General features: G+C 51.2%; 1 protein-coding gene across 7 annotated transcripts in view; it reads right to left on the bottom strand.

The window, feature by feature from the left end:
• The window catches only part of DIS3L2 (DIS3 like 3'-5' exoribonuclease 2), a 365,476-nt gene that overhangs the window by 15,835 nt on the left and 330,848 nt on the right, over window positions 1-18,793 (bottom strand). The window lies entirely within an intron of this gene.

Below are 18,793 nucleotides of genomic sequence, written 5' to 3'. Positions count from 1 at the left end.
GAGGGGCCTGAGGGCAGAGAGCAAGGGGCAAGTGGGCAGGTGTCCGCCGTGCAGACCTTATGCTGGGGAGGAAGAGGCAAGAGAGAGAGAGCCCTGGACTTGGCAAGGAGCTGCCTGTGGCCATGGCCCTAAGGCTGGGGACGAAGGCTCAGAAAACCAAAGACTGAAGGGTGAGGGAGGTCATGTGCGGACTCCTCTCAGCACGTCTGTTGGTGAGACAGACAAGAGTTAGTTTGCAGAGATGTTGTGAAGGGCTTGTGTAATATTTTCCAATTGTTGTTTTAAGTTTCCAAAAGATGGGAGGACCCGGGGGGAGACCCTGTGTGAGGAGCACTGGATAACTTTGGAGCTTCGCCCGAGGCATTGTCCCTAAAATTGTCATTTCAAGGCCACTGGGTGCAGGAGAGAAGAGTAGGGTCCATACCCATCCGAGTCAACAAAGAGTGAAGTGACAGTCACTCAGACGTGTCTGACTCTTTGTGACCCCATAGACTGCAGCCCACCAGGCTCCTCTGTCTATGGGATTCTCCAGGCAAGAATACTGGAGTGTGTTGCCCCCTGAAAAGGGACGAGGGACAGGGCACCCTCTGTGGGCTGACCCAGGGTGGGGGTTGCTGGCCTCTGCACCATGGCGAAGGCAGCTGCAGTCCAGACTGAGGTCAGAGTGGAGCTGGGCACGCTGGGTGGGCTACTCTGCGCTCCCACAGAACTCCCAGAGACAACAGCCGAGGCTAGCACTGGCAGCGGGGTCTCAGCCTGGGCACCGTGCCGACCTGCAGGCAGGGCCCTGGCCCCTGGCTCCTGCACTCCTCTGCACCCACCCGAGGGACCCTGCCTGGTGAGGGTGGCTGGGCTTCCTAGGATGTTCTGCTTCCAGATACATTTTTACCAGGCTAACCAGGTGAGGAACTCAGCCCATCCCTTCCCTACCCAGAACACTCAGAAAGCGGCTTTGGAAATGACTGGGGAGCTGGGCAGCCAGGGCACAGTGGTGTGGCCGCTGCCCAAACCTGAAAGTGCATCCGTTTTCAAAGCTCAAGACCAACTGGGGGCGAGGAGCACAGCCTCTTCTTCGCTTCTGCCCGGAGCCACCAGGGCCCTTGTCGCAGACACTCTGCGGGAGCCTCATGCAGATGGAAATCAGGCCGCTTACAGAGAGCAGTTTCAATTAGATCTTGGTGAAAACTGCTAACTTGGAAATTGGATAAGAATTGCTCCCAGCCAGTTTTCAATTCGTTTCTTCTGAAGACTGTACATTTTCTCCACTTGGGCACATCCTCTCTGCAGGGCCGGGAGCCCCTGGGCTTTGTGTGGGCCATGGAGGCGGCCGCTGGGCCTCTCACAAGAGCTGTGAACCCGAGCATGGCCCCTTCTCTGAGGTTGAACAGCCCTGGAGGGGGTCCGAGGGCTCTCCCTGCGGCCCCTAACCAAGTGCAGTGAGGTGGAAAACGCAAGGGCCTGGCCCGGGTGAGGTGGAGAGTCAGTGGCTAAAGAACACAACAGTGGGAGCTGCTAGGGATGGGATGGGAGAGTGGCGGTGGTGGTGGGGGGAAACCTCGTACCCTGGAGAGCTGGAAAGGGGAGGCCTGGAGAGAGGGAGCCGCAGGCAGAGTCGCCTGGGTGGTGGGTGGGTGGGGGTGGGGGTGCGGATCGCACCAGAGGAAAACTCAGCTGATTGACAGGTGGGCGCCCACCCACAGCTGGCCCGGCCCCCCGCTGCAAGCCTCTGAGTGGAGGGTGCTGCGGCCGCGGCCCGGGCCTCTCGCTGACCCCTCTCCTCCTGGGCTCGCTGCAACCTGCTGAGTGTTTTGGACATTCCCATGAAACCACAGGGAAATGAATGGGGCCGGGTTCACAGGGATGGAAAACCCCAGAGGAGAAGGCCTCTGGAGCCAGACATAACAGGCCCTGCGGGTGAGGCCGGAGCCAGGTTTCCTCTTCGGGGGAGGCTGGATCCCCTCCAGGGCCTTCCTATAGGTTCGGCGGGCGGGGCCCAGCTGCAGCGAGGAGGCACGTTTCAGCTGCTTGTTTTTTCTAGCTCCGAGGGAAGTCTCCAGAGGCTGGGAGTTCAGCGGGGCCCTTGAGCCTCGAGCCTTGGGTCCTGCCAAAAGGGAGGCCCAGTGGTTGCGGTAGGGAGCGGGGAGGGGACTTGCCCGGAGCTGGGCTGACAGGCAGAAAGCCCTTTGTCAGCGCAAAGAAGCTAGAGAAGCCTCGTTCCCTTCTCTGGGCTCAGGGCTCAGCTCTGGGAGGCATCGGCAGGCCCGTGCCCTGGGCTGCACTAGAGGCCGAAAATTGCCCCAAAGCAGAACCAGGACGCAGTTTGTGCTGTGCCGCCTCGAAGAGCTAGTAATTACGGCTTGCATGCTCTGCCTTTTGATGACACACGTCTTCCTCCACTTGCAGTGGCTATCCAACTAGAATTAGAGCCGCTGACCAGAGGAGAAAGGGCCAAACCACACAGAAGCCCAGCCACCTCTGGGGGCCACTGAGGTGTCCCCTGCAATGGCTTATCTGCCCGGCTTGGACCCTCTGGTTGGGGCCCCTTTAATGCCCCAGCCCAACAGAGGGGGCTGCTTGGGCAGCCTTGGCTAATGGACAGAGCTTGGACAAGCGCAGTGGGAGCCAGCTGGGTCATCACTGACCCTGGGAGGGCTCAACTATGATTCAGAAATTAGGCTTTCAGTACAGAAATACATGAGAGATGGGGTGTTCTGGAATGTACAGGTCTTTCTCTCACACAAACACACTATAAAAGGCAGCTAGATGAGAGAGGACAAGACACACGTCCCTGGGAACTCAAGCTCCTTTGCTTTTGCAAGTTAAGAGTGTGCTGTGCTCACTTCTCAGACAGTCAGCTCCCCTTAGGCAGGGCCACCACCCCAGCCACACGACCACTAAAGGCTACAAGGAAATAAGAACAACTGCTGGGCTTAGGCTGGACACATGATTTCATCACTTCAGCTCAGTTCAGTCACTCAGTCGTGTCTGACTCTTTGTGACCCCATGAATTGCAGCCCGCCAGGCCTCCCTGTCCATCACCAACTCCCGGAGTTTACCCAAACCCATGTCCATCGAGTCAGTAATGCCATCCAACCATCTCATCCTCTGTCATCCCCTTCTCCTCCTGCCCCCAATCCTTCCCAGCATTAGGGTCTTTTCCAATGAGTCAACTCTTCGCATGAGGTGGCCAAAGTATTGGAGTTTCAGCTTCAACATCAGTCCTTCCAATGAACACCCAGGACTGATCTCCTTTAGGATGGACTGGTTGGATCTCCTTGCAGTCCAAGGGACTCTCAAGAGTCTTCTCCAACACCACAGTTCAAAAGCATCAATTCTTCGGCGCTCAGCTTTCTTCACCATCCAACTCTTACATCCATACATGACCACTGGAAAAACCATAGCCTTGACTAGACGGACCTTTGTTGGCAAAGTAATGTCTCTGCTTTTAAATATGCTATCTAGGTTGGTCATAACCTTCCTTCCAAGGAGTAAGCGTCTTTTAATTTCATGGCTACAATCACCATCAGCAGTGATCTTGGAACTCAAAAAAATAAAGTCTGCCACTGTTTCCACTGTTTCCCCATCTATTTCCCATGAAGTGATGGGACCAGATGCCACGATCTTAGTTTTCTGAATGTTGAGCTTTAAGCCAACTTTTTCACTCTCCTCTTTCACTTTCATCAAGAGGCTCTTCAGTTCTTCTTCACTTTCTGCCATAAGGGTGGTGTCATCTGCATATCTGAGGTTATTGATATTTCTCCCGGCAATCTTGATTCCAGCTTGTGTTTCTTCCAGCCCAGCATTTCTCATGATGTATTCTGCATAGAAGTTAAATAAGCAGGGTGACAATATACAGCCTCGACGTACTCCTTTTCCTATTTGGAACCAGTCTGTTGTTCCATGTCCAGTTCTAACTGTTGCTTCCTGACCTGCATACAGGTTTCTCAAGAGACAGGTCAGATGGTCTGGTATTCCCATCTCTTTCAGAATTTTCCACAGTTTATTGTGATCCACACAGTCAAAGGCTTTGGCATAGTCAATAAAGCAGAAATAGATGTTTTTCTGGAACTCGCTTGTTTTTTCGATGATGCAGCGGATGTTGGCAATTTGACCTCTGGTTCCTCTGCCTTTTCTAAAACCAGCTTGAACATCTGGAAGTTGACGGTTCACATATTGCTGAAGCCTGGCTTGGAGAATTTTGAGCATTACTTTACTAGTGTGTGAGATGAGTGCAATTGTGCAGTAGCTTGAGCATTCTTTGGCATTGCCTTTCTTTGGGATTGGAATGAAAATTGACCTTTTCCAGTCCTGTGGTCCACTGGAGAAGGGCATGGCAAACCACTTCAGTATTCTTGCCTTGAGAACCCCATGAACAGTATGAACAGTATGATTTCATCAGATCCTCACAAAACCTTGCTTGGGAATGGGGGTGTTAGCCCCAATCTGCACAGAGGGAAACCGAGTGTCTGAAAGGCCAAGTGTGGTGACCATGTAGACTGTTGTTGTTTTGTCACTAGGTCATGTCCAACTCTTTGCAACCCCATGGACTGCAGCACGCCAGGCTTCTCTGTCCTTCACCATCTCCCAGAGTTTGCTCAAACTCATGTTCATTGTGTTGATGATGCCATCCAACCATCTCATCCTCTGTCATCCCCTTCTCCTCCTGCCTTCAATTTTTCCCAGCATCAGGGTCTTTTCCAATGAGTCGGCTCTTCACATCAGGTGGCTCAAGTATTAGAGCTAAGCATCAGTCCTTCTAATGAATCTTCAGGGTTGATTTCCTTCAGCAGTGAGTGGTTTGATCTCCTTGCTGTCCAAGGGACTCTCAAGAGTCTTTTCCAGCATCGTAATTTGAAAGCATCAGTTCTTCAGTGTTCAGCCTTCTTTATGGTCCAACTCTCATATCTGTACATGACTGCTAGAAAATCATAGCTTTGACTATACGGACCTTTGTCGGCAAAGTGATTTTTTTTTACCATGTAGATTACAGAGCCAGGATGTGGCAGGATCGTGGTCAGGACACTGGGCTTTTTGACTCTGAAGACTGTCCTCAGCCCCAAATTGATGAGAGGGGCTGCCAGGCCTACCTGATGCAACTGGGGGTAAAGGGTAACATGTCCAGGTGAAAAGGATTTTCCGGAATGGCAGATTGTGAATTCGAGTCTTTTGGTAAGTAGTGGCTCCTCTCCCATAAAGAGGGAACCTGCGTTTCCACCTTCTCCCCCCACTGGGCCCCAGGACGTCAGCTCCGCTGCCAGAAAGCCCTGTGGGATTCTGCATTTCTGTAGGGTGACCAGCATTCCTGTGTGTGTGTGTGTGGGGGGGGGCGGCTGTCCAGGGCACACAGGCTTGCAGTGCCTGGGGGGCAGTGGAGGGTACAGTAAGCTCCCCATAGGCTGCTGCTTTGCCCAGCTGCAGCAGCAGGAGGAGGGGTGGGGCCTGAGCCCCAACACAGTGACCTCTTGTGGGCACCAGTGTTGAGGCTGCTGAGAAGAGACAGACAGGTGGAAGGCGCAGGAGGGACGCACACTGGCAGGCGGGTGTAGTATAAAACCCCCCGGGGAGACTGCCTGGACAGGATGGGCCAGGGTTCTGGTCCCTGTAAAGGCCCCCGTGGGGTTCCTCATAACCCTGATGTGCCCTTTTTGGCTTTGTTTGGGAACAAGGCCCAAGAGTGAACTACAGTTTTAGCCATGCAGGTAGGCGAGATCAGCTTCTTTGAAGACAGGGTTTCTTGTCAAATCTTTTGGGAAAACATCAGTCCTTCTTTCTCACCCTGAACCCAAGGCAGACCTGTGGAGCCAGGGCCATGATTCTTCAATGCTGGGGTGGGGGCAGGGCTGCGGGCCCAGCGGGGGTCTCCATGCTCCGCAGCCTCTGCCCAGTCTGGCCCAGACAGTGACCAAGAGCTGTTGTCAGATGCCTCCTTGATGCTGCCCCTCAGCTCCTAGCTGACACAAATCCTACTCTCTGCGGCCCTGTGCTGGCTTCTGCTCCCCTGGGTCTCCACTCACCTACACCTTTACTGGCCAGGCCCCCCTCCTGCCATTCACACCTGTCCCACTCTGGCCTCATTCTGGCTGGCTCAGCCAGCTCCATTTGCCTCGAGTCCCAGGGCCTGGAACAGTGTCGGGCACACAGTAGACACTCACTAAGTATGTTTTTTATCTGCAGTTTTTTGCTTTGCCTATGCAAGACCAATCCCTTACATTTTTATGGTGCTTCACAAAGTTTGATCACTGCCTCCTGTACAATGTTACAAACCTCCGTCCATGGTTCCCCAGGTACTCTTATCAGATTTAAGCCCCTGAATCTATTTGTCACTTCCACTGTATAATCGTAAGGGATTTGATTTAGGTCATACCTGAATGGTCTAGTAGTTCATTCAACATACAAAAAACTAAGATCATGGCATCTGGTCCCATCACTTCATGGCAAATAGATGGGAAAACAATGGAAATAGTGACAGACTATTTTCTTAGGCTCCAAAATCACTGCAGATGGTGACTGCAGCCTTGAAATTAAAAGACGCTTGTTCCTTGGAAGAAAAGTTATGACAAACCTAGACAGCATGTTAAAAAGCAGAGACATTACTGACAAAGGTCATCTAGTCAAAGCTACGGTTTTTCCAATAGTCATGTATGGATGTGAGAGTTGGACCATAAAGAAAGCTGAGCACTAAAGAATTGATGCTTTTGAACTGCGGTGTTGGAAAAGTCTTGAGAGTCCCTTGGACAGCAAGGATATCAAACCAGTCAATCCTAAAGGAAATCACCCCTGAATATTCATTGGAAGGACTGATGCTGAAGCTGAAGCTCCAATACTTTGGCTACCTGATGCGAAAAGCTGACTCATTAGAAAAGACCCTGATGCTGGGAAAGACTGAAGGCAGGAGGAGAAGGGGATGACAGAGGATGAGATGGTTGGATGGCATCACCGACTCAGTGGACATGTTTGAGCAAGCTCTGGGAGTTGGTGTTGGACAGGGAAGCCTGGCGTGCTGCAGTCCATGGGGTCACAAAGAGTAGGACAGGACTGAGCAACTGAACTGAACTGAACTTACATTGTCTGCACGCGTGATAGCCACGTGACCCTTGTTACACCTGAGGGACAGGGAGAGAGAGGGGATTCTGAGATCTCCATTTCACAGAAGAGGGGACAGGCTGGAGGTGCAGCCACTGTCCACCCCGCTGTGGGGTGGGGGCCTGGCTTGAGTCTTGCAGGGGTGAGCGGAGGTACCTCTGGGCATTTCCACTGCCTGCCCTTTTGAGTTTCACAGCGAGTCTTAGACCCTTCATTGTTCACCTGAGCCAGGGAGGCTCCGAGAGGTCACGTGACCCCACTCCCTGTGCTCACAGACCAAGGACACCAGGTGTCCCACCCACTGCTTTTCCTCAGGTGGCCCCGTGTTGCTGCCTTAAGCTTTCTAAGGATTGGGCAGCAGAGTTTCCTTAGCAGCACCCAACCCAGGGCTCTGCTGACAGTGGGGGGTGAGCACAGGGCCTGCCCTGAGGCCACGGTGGCCCCCCGGGGGACAGGCATCCGGGGTGGTATGCTGCATCACTACCACTGTCGTCCTTCCTTCCTGTCAAGGGCACTTCTGGCCCCTCAGCAAGGGTTGCAGCGGCTATGGAGCCATGGTCACTCATCTCTACCTGGCTCGCCAGCTCCCCAGCAACCTCAGAGGGACAGAACATCTCCCCGAGGTGCCCGGCCCCCGTGTCGGAGGCCGGCCATGCTAGGGCCAGCAAACACGCAAGCCTGCCTCGGGGCCCAGCTGGGCTGAGACATTTCTGTAACCTTGGAGGTCTTATCTTTAGCCCATGCTTTACCTCTGCCTGTCTCCCTGCTCAGCGGGCCAAAGAGGACAGGAACAGGACTTCCCCTCACGCCACACCTCCCCACATGAACGCTTTCCCTCGTCTGCCTCTGGGGCTCCGGCCTCCTGGTGCTGCCTCTGGGATGAACATGGTGCTGAGCATATTTGCTTCTACTGCTCTAGTTCTCCTATCACTGGCTAAAGACTTGAAGGTTCTGCCTCTTTCATCTGTGGTCCTCTTTTGCAAACACTACTCCTGTTCCACTTGTGGAAACGTGCTGGCTCAGTGGGTCAGAACACCAGGTAGAGTTGTCCGTGGGGCTGTGGCCATCTCGACCCTTAGACAGTCTGGTCTGGAAGCCTGCCCCGGGAGCCACTGAGACACCTTGACAAGCCTCGCACAAGCCTTTCTAAGTCTGCCCCAAGAGGGTGTTTCCTCACTGAACTCTGAGCTGGGCAAAGAATTCAGGTACTTTTTTGTTTCCCCTGCAGAGTTCCATACTGTTAGAACTGCCCCGCCCTTGACTGTGTAAAGGGCCCTCAGAGGGGCTGAGCTGAGGGCAGGGTGGCTTCTAGCTTCAAAGGCTGCAGCTCTCTTGGCCCCTGCACTTTTCACTGACCTGCGGCTGGCCTCAGCCTAGCTCCCCCAGCAGCCAGGAGGAAACCGGCACTCTCCTTGGGCTTCCTCTTGGGTGATGTGCACTCACACTTCTTAGGACCCCACCCTGGGGTTTCCAGGCTGCTCCCTCCGCCTACCACGCCCTAGCCCACCTCCACGCATCACCGTTGAGTTTTCAAGGCTCAGTTCAGGCATCACCCTTCTCAGCCCGTGGTCCTCTCAGCTGATTCTAGCCCCATAACTCATCACTTGATTGAGACTGTCTCTTCTGAGGCCAGTTTTCCTGTCTGGGGACAAGGTCTTGCCCATCTCTGTGTCTCGGGGCCAAGGGGACACACATAGGTGCTGTTCAACCTGGCTTAGACCAAGAACCACAAAGTCAAATGCCTGTCTGGGGAACGAACCCGGTACCTCTGAGAGAGGATCTGCTTGGTGCTCCAGGGAAAAGAGGGAAGGAGGCCTGCTTTTGGGGGGAGGGAGTGGAAGCAGCACCCCCTCAGGAGAAGGGCCTAGGAGTGGGGTTCCTGTAGCTTCCCTCAGCTTTTCCCTGCTGGAAGGCAGGCACGGGAACAAAACAGAAACTATGTCAGATTCTGCCGGCCTGATGGGACCTGCTGAATCTGCTTTAATGGAACTCTTCCTTGCCTGTGGAGAATCATCACTTAGATCCAATGCAGGGTGTCAGTGCGGCTGGGGCTCATTTGCTGGTCACCTGATAAATGAACACTCTTGTCCAGAGCAGCCCATCTCACTCTAAATATGAAACCTAACAGATTACAAAAAAAAAAACCACCTCTCTCCTCTTGGGCTGTTTCTGTTGAACTAACACTTGTCTTATCTCCCACTGGGATGCAGTGTGTTGAGTCTGGCAGAACTCTTTATTAATTATGTGGCTCTTCAAATATTGACCCACAGTTTTATGAACTGAGTTCAGAGTGGTAAAGTGGATTTGTTCCCATCCAATGTCTCTGAGCTTCCCCAACATCATCATGTCCCCGCCTAGAGACACACACACACACACACGGGCTCTGTACACACACACACACACACACACACACGGGCTCTGTACACACACACACACACACACACACATGGGCTCTGTACACTGGTAGGAGGGGTAAGCAAGGAGTCTGCTGCTTTTCACCCCCGCTCTACCCTAGCATCTCTGGGCTGAGGGAAGCTCTCAGATATAGGCTGTATGAAGACTTCAGTCCTTTCCAGGGGCTACCCTCAACTCCATCTTAGAGCTAAGGCCTAACAACCTGGATTAGGCTTTTCCTTCCTCCAGGTGAGCTGGGTTGATGGTATCTAGGCCAGTGGATGTCAAAGCCAGCCTGGAGCCTGTGGTTCTACTTTCTCGAACTACCACTCTGCAGGCCATTAGGACAGCCCAGGATGCAGAGAGAGTCCTGCTTTTCCAGGACCTATTGATGCTCTAAAAGAGGCCTCCAGGTACCTGGGAAGCTGACCAGATTTCTGTGTCCACAATGGCCTTTGGGAGCTTCTCACAGGTGGCTCAGGCCAGGCCTGGGCAGCCGTTAGGACTGGGAGGACCAGCCCATTCCATCCAGGCCTCCCTCAGGGTGAGAACTGTTCCTGCAGGCAGAGGCCACAGCACCCAGGGCTCTCTGGCCTCAGCCCAGCTGCCCCACAGCTGCCCAGTGCCCTTCAGGGCCCTGCATGGTCCCCTGGCTGTGGCCGACCTTCCACAGCCACTGCAGAGACGGACCGTGCTCCCTGCCCAGTAGTGTCTATGCCAGTTCACTTCCCAGCAAATCCTTGGGAAACTCAAGTTCGGTTCCTCCGATATCACATCTGGGTGTTGCAGAATCACTGCCCACTGGTCATTTTGCAGCAACACAAAGGCTTGGCTGCTGACTTCACCACAACATCCTTACAGGCAGCACATAGCTCAGGGAGGTGTCCACTGCTGACCTCACACAGAGCCTGAGCGCTCACCTCCACCACGGCCTTTGTCACCACTTGTGAATGTTGTCTTCCACACGTGGAAGCACTCAGGGGGCTGTTTGCTTTGGGGAAGCACAGTAGCTAGCACTGGCAGGGGTCCGACAGTTTGCTAGACAAAGGAAAGGTGTCTAGATCTGATCCAGGAAACACCCAGCAAATGCTCTGCCCACAAGGCACATGGGCAGACCTCCTTCTCCCCTCACTGAAGAATTTCCAGGGGTCACTTTCTAAGTCTGGCAGTGGGAAATGATCCATTCAGCATGTAACACAATTCTGAATGAATAACGGCTTCTTGAAGAATCCTGTGATCCCCTGGCACGAGCTCAGTCTTTTCGGGGCTCTGACCAGCGCTGACCTCAGCCCTCTGTGAGGACCTGGTCTGGCCTGGATGGGAAGGACACACAGGAGGGCAGGCTTCTCCCCGTGGATGGGCAGCTTCGCTTTGGAACAAAGCATAGCGGGCAGCAGCAACCTCCTAGTGCTCTTGCTTGTTAAAGTCAAGGGGGAAGGTGGGGGGTCCACCACACATGGCCTGCATAGCCTGACAGCTAACCTTCCTCTCCTCCACTTCCCACACCATGGGTGATGGTAAAGGTCTTATCTCAGGGTCCAGCATGTTAAGTATTCCATAAATATTAGTAATTATTATATATGAAAACCTTAAGGTTACAAGAGTCTAGTGTCGTTAGAATACTGAAGAATGTGAAAACATGAAGGGGGAGAGAACAAATGCAGCCTGCTCCCTGGAAACAAGCATTCAGCACTTGCTGGGCACCCGTGGGCTCCAGGCGTTGTGTGGGGGCTGGGACAGAGAGACTGTCCTGGCCCTTGGGTGCAGGGAGTCAGGAGATGGACACATACTCACTCCCCTACACCCTCCTCCCATGCCCCTGTGAGAATTTTCTTCGTCACAAACTGGCTCTTTGCTTTGGCTTTTATTTACTGAGTTCCCACAACAGTGTTTCCAGCACTTTGGGCAATGGATCCCTCAGAGGATCTTAGGAAGGCGGTTTCACACTCATTCCTCCACACTCTACACTCAAAACCGCCTCCATTCTGTTACAAGGAGGCCAAGGGCCATGAAGCCTCAGGTGGAGCCTGCCTCACGGGGCACACAGCAAAGCGCTGGGTGTTTCTGAGGCAAATGATTATACAGAAACGTACGAGTTAGGTTTGATGAATCTAACAGTTGGAAAATATAACAGGAAAAAAGCCTAAAGGAGTAAAGGGTTCCTTCAGCTTCAAGAGCAGAACACTGATGGTTTCCTAGAATATTTATGACACAAAAAGATGGCGACCAGCTAACTGGTCTTTCATTTGCACTGAAGACTAACGAGAAGAAACAGACTGAGTTGAAACTGGAGGGCTGTTAGAACTAAGGCAGAATTTCCCAACATGACAAATGCATTAAACAATTTAATTCCAGTTGATTTAAAAAGTATACCACCAACTCACTGATCTAAAACTCAACCGTATATGCAATCCTGAGTATCTGATACACGGGGCAGAAGCAAGAAACAGCTAACAGACAAAGCCTATGGTGGCCAACACAGGTGCTGGAGCCAGGCATCGAGTGTGACTCACAGGCACGTCCCCCCTTGGTTCCTCACTCAGACCCTTCCCTCTTCTCCATCAACAATTATGACTACTAGACCTGGCGTCCCAGCTAATTCTATTCCCCCACCGGGCCTCATGCTCACAACCAGGCTGAGGGTTTCTTCTGGACAGTGGTGGGGAAGTGATAAGGGGCCAGGACTGTCAAGGTGGATACAAAAACAGCTGGGGCAGGGCCTCAATAAAGCCAAATGAAAGCACAAGGCCCTGTGGGGGTACTTAGCATAGAGGCAAAGCCTCGTGGTGCAGCAGAGCCCAAGAGAAGTGCTTTGGTATCACCATGTACACAATGTGAAGAATCCTAAATTACTAAAAGGGATACATGATGTCCAACTGACACTGCTAAAGCAAATAACAGATCTATAAAATGAGAGCAATTCCTTCTGGAAGGTTCCAGGGAGTTCAAACATGGAGCTGTCTAGAGAAGGACCGTGGCTGGCCCACCACTGAGTGAGACACTTAGTGAGAAGCATGGAGTGAGGAATGGGCTCCCAGGACCTGGAGAGCGGTGCCGCTGCCTTTGTGGGCTCTGCTTCTGAGCGCTCCCCACAGCCCGTCAGGTGCAGGGTGATGACAGGGAGGTCCTCAACCTCAGGAAACGCCCTCTGCCATGCCGACCTGGAGCCTGCAGTCCCCGGCATGTCCCTGGGTCATGGGGTCACATGGGGCTGGCCCGGGCAGCTTGCGGTCAGCAGAGTGCTGTGTGTCCTGCATCTCAGCTAGGCTTTGCTGGGTTGGGTTTTTGTAGCAGCTGCATAAGTTGGCCATGTGCTTTTTGCCTGACTCAGCGGGCATGGCCTGGGCACTTGGTCTGGTCACTCTGTGAGGCCCTTGCCCACTTGGGTGCCCACCACTGGAGAAGTGTGCTCAGAGGGAAGAGTGAAAGTGAGAGTCGCTCAGTCGTGTCTGACTCTTTGAGACCCCATGGACTATACAGTCCATGGAATTCTCCAGGCTAGAATACTGGAGTGGGTAGCCTTTCCCTTCTCCAGGGGATCTTCCCAACCCAGGAATCAAACCGGGGCCTCTTGCATTGCAGGTGGATTCTTTACCAACTGAGCTATCAGGGAAGCCCAGAGGGGAGAGTAAATTGTGTTCCATTCCTCTCCAATAAATACAGTGATTTATATCTCAGTGATTTACATCCATTGATGGCCTTTGTCATCAAGCACAGCAACTCCCTCAGGCTCTGGAGGCTTCCTGCCCAACTACCAAGAAAAAGCCACAATGGCCTTGGGGGTAGAGCTGGGGAGTGGCAGTGAAGTCAGATCAGAAACACTTCCCCACAGAAAGCGCAGCCAAAAGCAGAGAGAGCCAAGCACGTTCTGGTTACCTGCCAGGCAGCTGCAGGAGGTGACAGCCATGGGCATCTTCCTTCAGGCTCAGAGCCAGCACGCAGTCCTGTGGCCCATTTCTTGTCTGGGCTAACCTCCTTCAGAGCACCGCAGGCCCTGTGGCCTGGGCCTGGGCTCCGGCTTCCAGTTCCCTGAGAGGGGGTGTTTACCGCAGAGGCATTTGCTACTTAAGTACCCGAAGGTGCCCTAGAGGTTGGTGCAGCACACTGGCAGCACATGCCAGAATGGAGTGGGCCTGCTCATCAAGCAGAGGACAGGCCTGAATACCACCAGCTTCTAGAACTCCTTGAAGTCTTGCAAAGGGGCAGGCCTCCTTGGGTTTAAAAACTAACTGGCTGAGTCATCAACTTAGAAAGGTTAGCTTTGCAGGGAGCCAAAGAGCAGTCTTTCCTCTGGAATGGGAATCTGTGGATGGACAAACACCCCGAGAGGCAGAAGAGACATAGATTGTGGCAGAAATTCTATAAAAGGTATATATATGGCAGATGGAGAGAGGTACAGAGAAAACAAAAATGCTGATTTCAGTCATGTCACCATATGCTCAAAAAGCATTTGGAAGAAAACAACTGAAGAGCTTCAAGTTACACTGGATGGTTGCAGCCTGGGGAGGCTCCTAGAATGGACAGAAGTGTAGCCCGTCACAGAAAGAGGAGGAAAGGGAATGGGGACACTTTACAAAGGAAATTTAACAAGAAGGGAAAAGAAGCTGTTTGCTTAATGTAGCCCTGTGTAAAGTCAACGAAGGGAACTCTCTCTTATAAGGTCTTTGAGAGTTTCAAAGTACTTAGTTTCACGAGTTCCTGGTGGCCTAGAATTCTCTGTCTTGGGTCATCCTTGGGTAGTTATTTGGGCTGCAGGAAGGGACATTCTCAGCCAGGCTGGACCCTGGGAGCTCCTGCCAGCCCCAGGGCCTTTTTGGGACTGGGTCTCTATTCTCCTTGCACTCTTCCTTCCTCTTCCTACATATCAGCAAAGAAAGATTCTGTGCATCTGCACAGGTCATAATCCTCAAACTGGACAGCTGGTGGCTTAAAGATCCAAAGTTCTACCAGCAACCCAAGTAGCCTGACCCGAAGGAAAGCCCTCAGTCCTCACTGCCCACATCCTTGGCATCAGACAAAAGGTCACACGGCAGCGGAGGCCAGGGAAGGCCTTGTACCTGGTGTGGTGGGTGGCTCAGCCAGGTGGCTGAGGAGGGCTGCAGGTGTGGCCCTTCAGGGGCACAGGCAGGTAGGGAGGGCTCCTTTCAGCACGACACTGTGGCTGCCCCAGGTTGTGTCCATGACAAGGGAAACGAGAGAAAGTGGGATGTGTAGACGACATGGGTGGAGGAGATGTGGGGGAGGGAATAGGAAAAGATGGCCTGTGAGGGAGTTTAACAACTCTTCTCTTGGAGATCTAGGACAAGTGGTTATTTTTTGTGACCTTGAGGGCTACACATTCAATATTCTACCAGGAAGTCGCAGGGTAGGAAGAAGAGCCTGGGCTTTGGGTCTGACACCACCTGTTCGAATCCCTGCTCAGCTGTATTAGCCATGTGATCCTTCCATACAACAGACAGAGCAGAATGTTTCTCACAAGGTTAAAATAAAGGGTCACAGTCTTGTGATAAATCCCGTTTGCCTACCTCCTAGCATGCAGAGGATGAGATGGTTAGATAGCATCACCAACTCAATGGACATGAACTTGAACAAACTCTGGGAGATAGTGGAGAACAAGGAAGCCTGGTGTGCTGCAGTCCGTGAGGTTCCAGAGTCGGACAAGACTGAGCAACTGAACAGCAACAGCAGCATACAAACTGCCACCGCCACATTTCAAACTTAAAAGTAGCCTTGAATTGAAAGGTCATCTTGGGGAAAAGTAAAATCAAATGTATACCAAAGGGAATTTTAGTGTAAGTTTTCATAATTTAAAAGTGAGTTTGTGATAAAAACTCTTTTCTCTGAGATCAGGAACAAGACACGGATGCCTACTATCATCACTTCTATTAAATACGTACAGCACCAAGAGGCAAGAAAAAGAAACAAACAGTCTGATACTGGAAAGGAAAAGAACCGGGCACAGAGAAAACTAGAAAGAATCTATAGATGAATGGTTTGAATAAACAAATTTGGCAAGGTCACTGAATACAGGGTCAATAAAAATAAGCTGTCTTTTCATACATTAGCAACAAAAAGAAAAGGAAATTTATAAATACCATTTTAAACAGTATCACAAATATTAAATACCTAGGAATAAATCTAATGAAAGATAATCAAGAAGAGTACTGTATAAAAGTTTATAAAACATTACTGAGGAAAATTAAAGAAGACCTAAATAAAGAGTGGGATATACCATGGAGAAGAAGACAATCATAAAAGGGTTCATTTTTTTTTTTCAGATTGATTTTATACATCCAAAGCAATCTCAATATAAATCTCAGCAAGTCTGTGTGCATGTGTGTGGCAACTGACAATCTGATTCTATAATTTACATGGCAATGGAAAGGTCAAGAATAGCCTAGGTGCTCTTAACCAAGGAGGAGCAAGGTGGAAAGTCTAACTCTACTGAATATTGAGACTTTTAACAAAGGTACAATGATTAAGACAGTGTGGTATTGGCACAGGAAGAAACCTGCAGATCAGTGGAACAGGACAGAGTACAGACACAGACCCATGGGGATAGGGACCCTCCGTTTTGATGACGGTGACTCTGGAGAGCAGTAGGAATGCTGCTGGGTTGATTAGATATCCATATGGAAAAAAAAGAAACTTGCTGTTCCATATTCAAAACTCAATTGTGAATAGATTATGGGTCTAAAATAGAAAAGGTAAAACAACAGAGCTTCTAGAAGACAATGTAAGAACATTTGGATGGTTAACTGCATGTGTCAACCAGACAGACCACGGAGTGCCCAGATGAAACATTATTCTGAGTGTGTCTGTGAGGGTATGTTTCTGGTTGTGAGCAGAACTGAATAAAGTGGATTACCCTCCCCAGTGTGGGAGGCCTGAATAGAACAAAAGGGTGCAAAGCGAGTTTGTTCCTCTCACTGCTCACCATCTCATCTCATCTTCTCCTGTCTGCAGACTGTGACTTAACACTGACATTCTTGGTTCTCAGGCCTTCAGACTCCACTAAATTCTATCACCAGCCTTTCCGGATCGCCAGCTTACAGACAGCAGGTCATGGGACTTCTCAGGCTCCTTAATCACATAAGCCAATCCCTCATAACAAATCTTTTACATACATACAAATATAAGTGCAAATATATATGTCCTACGGATTTTCTTAGAGAACTCTAACACAAACGTGTCTTCATGATTTTTATAGAGTTTTATTAAAGGGGATATAAGAAGAATTAACCATAAAGAAAAAAACTGATACATTGAACTACACTGAAATAAAGAATTTCTGTTCATTTAAACACCACCAGAGAGTGAAATGGCAAGCTACTGAGTAGAAGAAGATATTAGCAACATGGGTAACTAACAAAGGACTCATACCCAGAAAAGAGAGAAGGGTAAGTCAACAGGAAAAATGGAAAACCTAGAAGAGTAATGGGCACAAAATTTGAAAAGGCACTCGACTGAATGGCCAATACATATATGAAATCTCATATGCTGCTGTGGGAGTGTTACACCGGTATAGCCACTTGGGAAAACTGTTTGGCAATATCCACTAAAATAGGTATTTTCTCTGAGTTAGCAGTTCACTCCCAGGTATATGCTCAAAAGAAATGTGTGCACCAAAAGACATGTATAAACATAATTATTTATAGAAATTGGTACCAAATTGGAAGCAACCCAAATGCTGACTGAATTAATGCAGATTGAATCAATTACAATGTATTTATACAAAGGAAGTCTCACAGCAATGAAAATGAATGAACTAGAACCATATGCAGCAACGAAGATGAATTCTCACAAACACAAAGCTGAAAGAAGAAAGACACAGAAGAGAAGATGCCACATGATTTCATTCATATAGGTGGATGGCATCGCCAATTCAATGGACATAGCAAGCTCCAAGAGATAGTGGAGGACAAGGAGGCCTGGTGTGCTGCAGTCCACGCGGTAAGCAAAAGTCGGACACGACTGAGAAACTGAGCAACAAAGTTCAAAACCAGCAAAACTAATCTACAGTGTTCAAAGGTAGGATGGATTCCTTTCTGGAGGAGAGAGGGGTTTGCAGGAAATGTTCTAGTTCTTAATCCGGGTGATAGCTGGGTGTGTTTGTTTTCTAATACTCTATGAACCAGATGCACATGGCTTGTGCACTTTTCTCTGTGCATGTCAAAGTTCAAAAATGAGTTTATGTAAGAATCTATTTTCCAACATGTGGACAATGGAAGAAAATAGAGGAGCGGGTATTAAGCCACATCACATGCTGAGACATGGGCCATTGTACAGGCTGTGTCTGCACCTGGCCGCTGTCCGGTGCAATGTCCCCACCGCCGCTGGCTTCCACGTTTCCTCACTCTGGTTGCTTCCGCCCTTTAGAATGCCAGCAGGAGCCGAGGGGCTGGGAGTTTCCATTAGGGGCTGAGCACCCTGGCCCAGTTGCCCCAGGAAACCTCTGCTGAAGAATTCAGTGCTTCACAGCATGGCCTCAGGCTCCAGCCCTCTCCTACTCTCCCGGGAGGTAGGTAACAGATGCTGACTCAACACAGCTGAGCGAGAGGTGCCTTGCCCTGCCACCTGTGGGCTTCACTGCCTTGGTAGGAGAGCAGGTGACTGTAACCCAGAGGTAACATAAGCCACACAGGAGGCGGCCTTGCTGACCCAGGCCTGGCTGCCCTTCCTGCCCCAGGGCCCACTCTGTGCAGCTGTTCAGGCCCCACCCTGCCGGGTATCACATGGCTGAGGCAGATTCCCAGGGAGAGAAGCCGGCTGGCTGGCTCTCCTCCGGTTTACAGCTTGACCAGGGGCGGGGCACCTCTTGGGGACCTGGCTACCTTTTCTCTTAGGCGGGAGTGTTCATACCCCCTTCCCTTCCTATAGGGAAGACTGAGGTCCAACAAAACACTGCATCTGGGTACCCGGGATATCATTCATCCCCAGAGTGGGGTGATGGGAGGGAAAGGAACCCCCACCCCCGCCCCAATCTCTCTGCACGGTGTGACAGCAGAGAAGCACAGTCCTCGTCCATCACCATCTTTACTCCAGAGGCTGAGGCAGGCCCGCACACACCACAGGCCGACACTCCAGGCTGCAATGGAGGCAGTGAACGCACACCTGCCCTGCAAGCGGCCGACTCCAACATGCACGCCGCAGCTGCAGGCTTGCCCTGTGAGCTCACTGCTGGCATCTTTCTCTGGCTCAGTCGCCTCCAACTCCCCCCAGACCTCTCCTCCCCCCCCACCTTTGGTTTCCAGCTCCCCTTTCTCCTCACCAAGGGCTTCACCAGGAACAAGAAAGGCATTCTTCATTCTAACCT

This window comes from Giraffa tippelskirchi, chromosome 3 (assembly GCF_054371585.1).
Source record: "Giraffa tippelskirchi isolate mGirTip1 chromosome 3, T2T-mGirTip1v1.2.pri, whole genome shotgun sequence".
NCBI lineage: Eukaryota > Metazoa > Chordata > Mammalia > Artiodactyla > Giraffidae > Giraffa > Giraffa tippelskirchi.
This window is presented reverse-complemented; position numbering and strand designations above follow the sequence as displayed.